At 36.0% G+C, this 7,480-nt stretch overlaps 1 long non-coding RNA gene across 1 annotated transcript; it reads right to left on the bottom strand.

Annotated features, from left to right (window-relative positions):
* Nucleotides 1-6,142: 6,142 nt before the first annotated feature.
* Nucleotides 6,143-6,653, bottom strand: LOC134208221 (uncharacterized). Its single transcript, XR_009978558.1, has 2 exons — nucleotides 6,519-6,653; nucleotides 6,143-6,460 (listed from the first exon to the last, which is right to left on the bottom strand). It is a non-coding gene; the product is annotated as an uncharacterized LOC134208221 (long non-coding RNA).
* Nucleotides 6,654-7,480: the final 827 nt, after the last annotated feature.

Raw genomic sequence — 7,480 nt, 5'->3', positions numbered from 1 at the left:
CATGAAAAATATAATTGAGGTTAGGTCCGTTTTCCGACCGCTCTCTCACTGTGTGAAATGAACTCATCGGAAATCGTTCACCGTCAATTACACTAAAATGAGTAACATGGCAGTTACTCATAATATGTGTTGTTCCAGGTTAGGCCCGTTTTGTGTGAACGAAACACAAAATTGTGTGAATGACTTTAAGCGTGCATGGTTTCAACTAGCAGTAAATCTCAAAATTATGCGGCAGACAATAATTAACGTATGCAATTTGTTTGAAGGCACAACATGAGGGCTAGAACATGTAGCCTTTATGCAATTGGAGTTTTTAATACAGTTTTCATTTTTCTAAACTTTTTCACTTGCAAATATGGTACATATTTGGGAAATAAATGATTCATATATAGGATTTTCGATAGCATGTCCTTGGTAAGCGTGCTATTGGGGGAATGTAAAACGCTGTGGGAGTGCGTGGTAGTATTTTACATGCAACCAATTAGAATTCACGCTCAAAAAGATAATTTGATTTTCTCTATTTGTTTGCATGCTGTCTTTATTCAACGCAAGCAAAATGACTGGTACTATAAACAGCAACCCATCTTTATCTTTCGTATGTTCGAAATCAACAATCACTCGTCCCAAGTGGGCTGAAAAATTATCCACCTGATAGGGACAAGGATGCCGACATTTTGTCCATTTCTCTCGAGACTTTCGCTGGTTTAAATGAGATATTGCGGACATTCAACGTCGTTTTTTGCTATTTGGGGTCAAAACCAAATGTAAGCAAGCCGGCTGGTGGCATAATTCTGGTTGGAAATGCAATATATGAAGATTTATAATGATAAATGTGCTCAATCGTAGCATAATGAGCCAAGGTTTGAGCCGTTACCCCTACCTATCTTATGAAAAAGAGAAGCACCAAATCACATGTGCTGCACTGAATCTACCGACGGTGTCTTAACTCCGCTCATCTGTCACCGTCACATTTGGCACTCATGACCAATGTATATGCCCTCCTACTCATTTATATATATATTTTACCATACCCCTCTCAATCCCTACATCTTCCTCCTGTTCTACTCTCTTACAATTGTAAAATCACATCAATCTTGCATCAAAATCAGAAATAAATCATCAACAATATTCTACGCAACTCATTGCTTACATGTATCTATCTTTGTTTACATTTCTTAAAACTGAACTCAAATCAACTACTGATCTCGGAATGCAGTCATAGATAGAGCTTACCAGGCTCTAGAACATCAATCTTGCATTAAAATCAGAAACAAATCATCAAAAACATTCTACGGAACTATTTACTTTCATGTTCTCACTCTTTGTTTACATTTTCTAACACTAAACTCAAGTCAACCACTGATCTCGGAATGCAGTCATAGATAGAGCTTACCAGGCTCTAGAACATCAATCTTGCATCAAAATCAGAAACAAATCATCAACAATATTCTGCGCCAGTCTTTGCTTACATGTCCTTACTCTTTGTTTACATTTTCTAAAACTGAACTCAAATAAACCAATGATTTCGGAATGCAGTCATGGATAGAACTTACCAGGCTCTAGAACATCAATCTTGCATTACAATCAGAAACAAATCATCAAAATCATTCTACGGAACTATTTGCTTTCATGTTCTCATTCTTTGTTTACATTTTCTAACATTGAACTCAAATCAACTACTGATCGCGGAATGCAGTCATCGATAGGGCTTACCGGACTCTAGAACATCAATCTTGCATCAAAATCAGAAACAAATCATCAAAATTATTCTACGGAACTATTAACTTTCATGTTTTCACTCTGTGTTTACATTTTCTAACACTAAACTCAAGTCAACCACTGATCTCGGAATGCAGTCATAGATAGAGCTTTCCAGGCTGTAGAACATCAATTTTGCATCAAAATCAGAAACAAATCATCAACAATATTCTACGCCAGTCTTTGCTTACATGTTCTTACTCTTTGTTTAAATTTTCTGACACTGAACTCAAATTAACTACTGATCTCGCAATGCATTCATGGATAGAACTTACCAGGCTCTAGAACATCAATCTTGCATCAAAATCAGAAACAAATCATCAAAAACATTCTACGGAACTATTAACGATCATGTTCTCACTCTTTGTTTACATTTTCTAACATTGAACATTGAATCAACTACTGATCTCGCAATGCATTCATGGATAGAACTTACCACCCGCATAATAAAAAACAACATGTTATATGGTCAGAATCTTTATTACGATGTAAGATATAGCTTCACAGTTTACGTTGCGGTTATCAAATACTTTTCGACCGATTCAACCATAACTGCTCGACATCAACACTAAATGTCAATGTATAACATAATGTCGAGCGAAAATTTTGCAGGCGAAAACGGCTGATTTTTTTATGGTGACATAACTTAACAACCCATTCAACATATTGTTATTTGTCAAATAACCGTACCACAAACTGTTGGAACTTTTTATGAGATTGTTCATATACAGTTGTCAACAGTAAAGGATATTGTTGCCGACCGCACGGGAAAATGTCCATGTACAGTTTTTAATTATGCGGGCAGGCTCTAGAGCATTAATCTTGCATTAAAATCAGAAACAAATCATCAAAAACATTCTACGGAACTATTTACTTTCATGTTCTCACTCTTTGTTTACATTTTCTAACATTGAACTCAAGTCAACCACTGATCTCGGAATGCAGTCACGGATATAACCTACCAGGCTTTAGAACATCAATCTTGCATCTAAATCAAAACAAATCATCAACATATTCTACGCAACTATTTGCTCACATATTCATACATTGGTACCCTCTCAGGGGAATGATTGTTTACCCTATCAGGGATACCCTCTCAGGGGAATGATTGTTTACCCTATCAGGGATACCCTCTCGGAGGAATTATTGTTTACCCTCTCGGGGGAATTATGGTTTACCCTCTCGGGGGAATTATTGTTTACCCTCTCGGGGGAATTATTGTTTACCCTCTCGGGGGAATTATTGTGTACCCTCTCAGGGGAATGATTGTTTACCCTATCAGGGATACCCTCTCGGGGGAATGATTGTTTACCCTATCAGGGATACCCTCTCGGGGGAATGATTATTAACCCTATCAGGGATACCCTCTCGGGGGAATGATTGTTTACCCTATCAGGGATTACCTTTCGGAAAATTATTTTCTAGTTCACACTACTAATAATCCACACTTTGAAATCTATAGATTTAATCAACTTAGTTTATCAACGCACACATAAATATCTTCTACGCGATATACAAATAATATATATATATATTCAAATAAATTTTCTATTTGTCTCGAATAAAAAATTACATTTCCAAGAAAAAAATTTCTTTAATGTCACATTCTATTTCTGCAAAATTTTTTTTTTTCTTTGTCACAAATGTCACAATAAACGAAACATTCAAAATTTTCTTTTCTCCGTGTTTTTTTTTCCAAACAAAACAAGCACCCGCGATCCCGATTTTTTTCTCCACACTTTTTCGCGACCGAGCTTGTAATTTCGGGAGCGCTACTGATCACAACGTACCGACTTGGCCATTGTCGTGTCAGGGGGAGACGGCTGCATCCGAATCAGCCATCTCCAGCTGCTGCTCGATCCGCAGCAGCTCGGAAGCACTACTACTTCCCGCGAAATACATCACATAACTGAAGGCTAACTCCGCTCATCTGTCACCGTCACATTTGGCACTCATGACCAATGTATATGCCCTCCTACTCATTTATATATTGTCTATCCGGAATAAATTTATACCGCTCTTTATACCGAAGTTGGATTTTTCTCCAGATACAGGCAACTTTCCCAACTTCGGAAGTAGTGCGCTGGATTCGCCTAAAGATGCGCTAAACAACGCACCAATTAGTTTGACAAATAAATAAAACTTCGGAAGAAAGTTCGGTTCGGAAGTCCCGACTTCCGAATTCTAACTTGGTGCTACGCCGACAATATATATATATATATATATATATATATATATATATATTTTACCATACCCCTCTCAATCCCTACATTGTTGAACACCGGATACTGAACATTCACGGGAAGTTGCCTAGCAGCAAAATAATTAAACAATATACAGATAACAAATTAAGTCTATTATTCTTCAATAAATATATCTTACGGCGTTAAAGATGATTAAGATGAAGCAGTCGGAAAATGATATTTTTTATCATTTTTAATCTAGTGGCATCAGAACACGATTTCTTCAAAGTTCAATATGGCGAAATTTTTAAATACTGTCAATAATAACAGCACCTAATACGAGCAAAGGTTAAGTTTTATTGTGCTTAGTATACTTTTGTAATCCTATCTCTGTTTAAATCGCAGGAATGTCAATAACGTTTACATTTTAATCTGACAACGATTATCTTTATTTCTGAGTGTACGATCACATTCATCATTCAGTTCATGGCTTCTGTCCGGGTATGACTTGAATAACTTTTAATTATTTATTACACTACACAGAGAAAAAAAAAGTTGGGATTCTAACATTTTCTAATGTTATTTTGAAAATATGAGAAGTTTGGTATTTTTAAGAGCTAAAACTTTTCAGTTAAATGCTAAATTGATAGATTTGAAAGTTTTTTTTCAGTTCAAAATTCTCATTTTCACAGTTCAAGCTCTCAGAACAAAATGTATAAAACAATCAAGTAAACCTGAATATTTCAGATTTCTGGCAACACTGACAGCAGAAAACAATGTTACTGGCAGCCCATGACCATCTGTCAGTGACAGTTGCGAAAAACGTGAAGACAATCCCCAACATCACCATCATGGTAAATTGTTGTTTTATTCATATAGTTTATTGATATAACTTTATTGTAAATTCTTTTTCATATCCAGGAAAGATGGTGCGGTTTGAAACTGTCGCATGCGAGACCGCTCAAAAGTCAGGAGGCACTTGAACAATTCGGAACTCTTGGGGGTACCTGACGTAAGTTGACCTCCAGCCAGGAACGTCAATAAGAAATCAACAAAATTAATCACTGTGCTAGCTGTTGCGGCAAATCCTGACAAACGATTTCCGATGGGAACCGATCGGAAACTGTATTAGAAGTGCTATTAGGAGCAGCTGAAGGAACATCTTGCAGAAAATTTTCTCTGGAATTGTAATTCATATTTTCATGTTGTGGAGGAAGGGTCTCACAAAAATGTACAATTGGACCAACCTTGTTGAACCCGAATCATTGTTCACCCGACGGTATTAGCACTTGCAGGATGGCCTGGCGGCAGTGTGCAGTCTACGGAGACATCTGAAGCCCTGGAAATCCGATCCGATATCGTGCGATATTTGTCATATCATTATAATGTAGATCAGTGTGTCTTATTGCAGTAAGTTTTTAATTTTGAGAATGGTTTGTAGATCGATTGCTGATGCGATCCCAATAAACAATGAAATTGACATTTCTTGACTTTATATTATTTGCATTATTTATTGGAAAGAATAGAAAGACCATTAGAACTAATAATAAAGAACAGTCAAAATAAAAACAAAATAAACTTTCATTTCAACAACATTGTAGTGCGTTTAAGAGTGAAGGCAGTTAAAATAATAGCAATATTGACATTCCTGAAACAAAAATTTTGCACTCGTTAATTTGACAGTGTTATACTTTCTACTGAAAATCACTAATGGATTTTCTTGTAATTACCAACGATTCTCTTAATTTTACCAACGATTTTTTTTTGTGTGTACTAAAAATCCACACATATTTATTGGCAAAAATCCATAGATTTAACTTATGATGTATATCAGCGCACACATAACCATTCTCCACGCGAACTACTTATAAAATATATATCCAAATAAACTTTATGTGTGGTCTCGTATTAAGCTATCAGTACACTGTTTGTTATAATGACAAATATTTGTCAAGTTAGCCTGCACGGATAAAAATTTGAAAGCTAAAAATATTAAATCCTAATCTAAAACTATATTCGGTCTATCCACTCATTGCTTCGCATAATTCGGCGTAAAGCTATGAGTGAATACTATTAATTTAATCTTTGAAATGATTATTCCATTTTTATCTAGCGATGATTAAAGTTAATTAATTCAATAAAAAGACTATTCTTTAAAAACAAACAATTTGACGTTTCAAAAGTAGAAAAAAAACTGCATGTTGTTTCAGAGACCATTTATGTACTTTTTATTAAAAACCGCAAATATATAGGCGCATATAGGTCACTTGCACTTCGATTCCACCATCGAATACAATTACAGCACAGTGGTGGATTGCGGTTACTGATCGAAGCGCGTTGAAAGATGAACTAGCCGCCAACATGATCGCTGATAAGTTTATCTCCGGCAACGGCAAAACCTCCGAACAACTCCGAAGGTACAAAATGTCCCACTGTCGCGCGACCCGGTTTTCGCCATTATTCTTCGCTGCTGTCGTGGCGGGATCTGAATGAAGATTCCAGATCATGAGGATTGAAATCTGTGGAAGGGGTAAACTGGTTAGAATTTTGGGGAAAAAATAACAGAACAAAACTCACCTATTAACAAGCGGATAAGAAAAAAATAATTCGAGCTCCCATCGTCCGTGACCGTGACAAACTTGTTGACAATTGTCAATCGTTACAAAAAGCGATCAATTTTAACATTTCCGCACCATCTAATATGGCCGGGAAACTTATTAAAATTAAAAATAATGTAGACTGCTGCATTTTTAAAACTCGAGAAAAAGTAAATATGTTTTCCAAGTCACAAGATTAAAAACGATCATTTGAAATGCATTTGAAAGCATAAATTTCGAAAAATCATTGTAAAAGCTTAATTTGTAGGCGTTGAAAATATTTAAAATTGAAAAAGGTTCAAACGGATTAAATAATAAGCTAATTAGATTTTTCTTTTTTATCCGTGTGATATCCATGTCGATTTCTGGTCAGTCTGACAGATATCCGGATAAACTTGACAAATATTTGTCATCATGACAAACAGTGTACTGAGGGTTTTAGCAATTATTTAATTTATGTGTAGTTCTATATCGATTATATTAGAGTGGAGCTATTGCAAAAATTTATAACGGCGACACATATATTTTATATAGATATTTTTGGCATTGTAGTTATGGACACGATCATTACATTTGTTAAAGGCTATTAATTTTTTTCTCCATGCCCTGCAATATTTTGAGTGCTTCGTGGAGGTCATTCTTTAGACCAGCGATTTCACGACTCAAAGCATCATTGTTCATCTCAGCAGCTTTCATACTCGGATGTGCAAATTGTTGTTGAGGTGCTTCAAGCGCACCGGCCCTTTGGAAGTATTTGAGCAAATTTTGAGGCGGTGAGAGAGCTTGCATCAACTGATGTCGATCGTTAGCTGGAGATGAGTTGATTAGCTTTGCCCAGCGTAACCAAGAACTATCGTGTCCTATAAGATCAGGATGGCTTTTTTGCAGTTTAGAAGCCAGCGTAGAATTTGCTCCAGAGAGATTGGACTTTTGGGGGTTAAT

The sequence above is a fragment of the Armigeres subalbatus genome, chromosome 1, assembly GCF_024139115.2.
Source record: "Armigeres subalbatus isolate Guangzhou_Male chromosome 1, GZ_Asu_2, whole genome shotgun sequence".
Lineage (NCBI taxonomy): Eukaryota > Metazoa > Arthropoda > Insecta > Diptera > Culicidae > Armigeres > Armigeres subalbatus.
The sequence above is the reverse complement of the archived record's forward strand: the minus strand, read 5'-3'. Positions and strand labels throughout refer to the sequence as shown.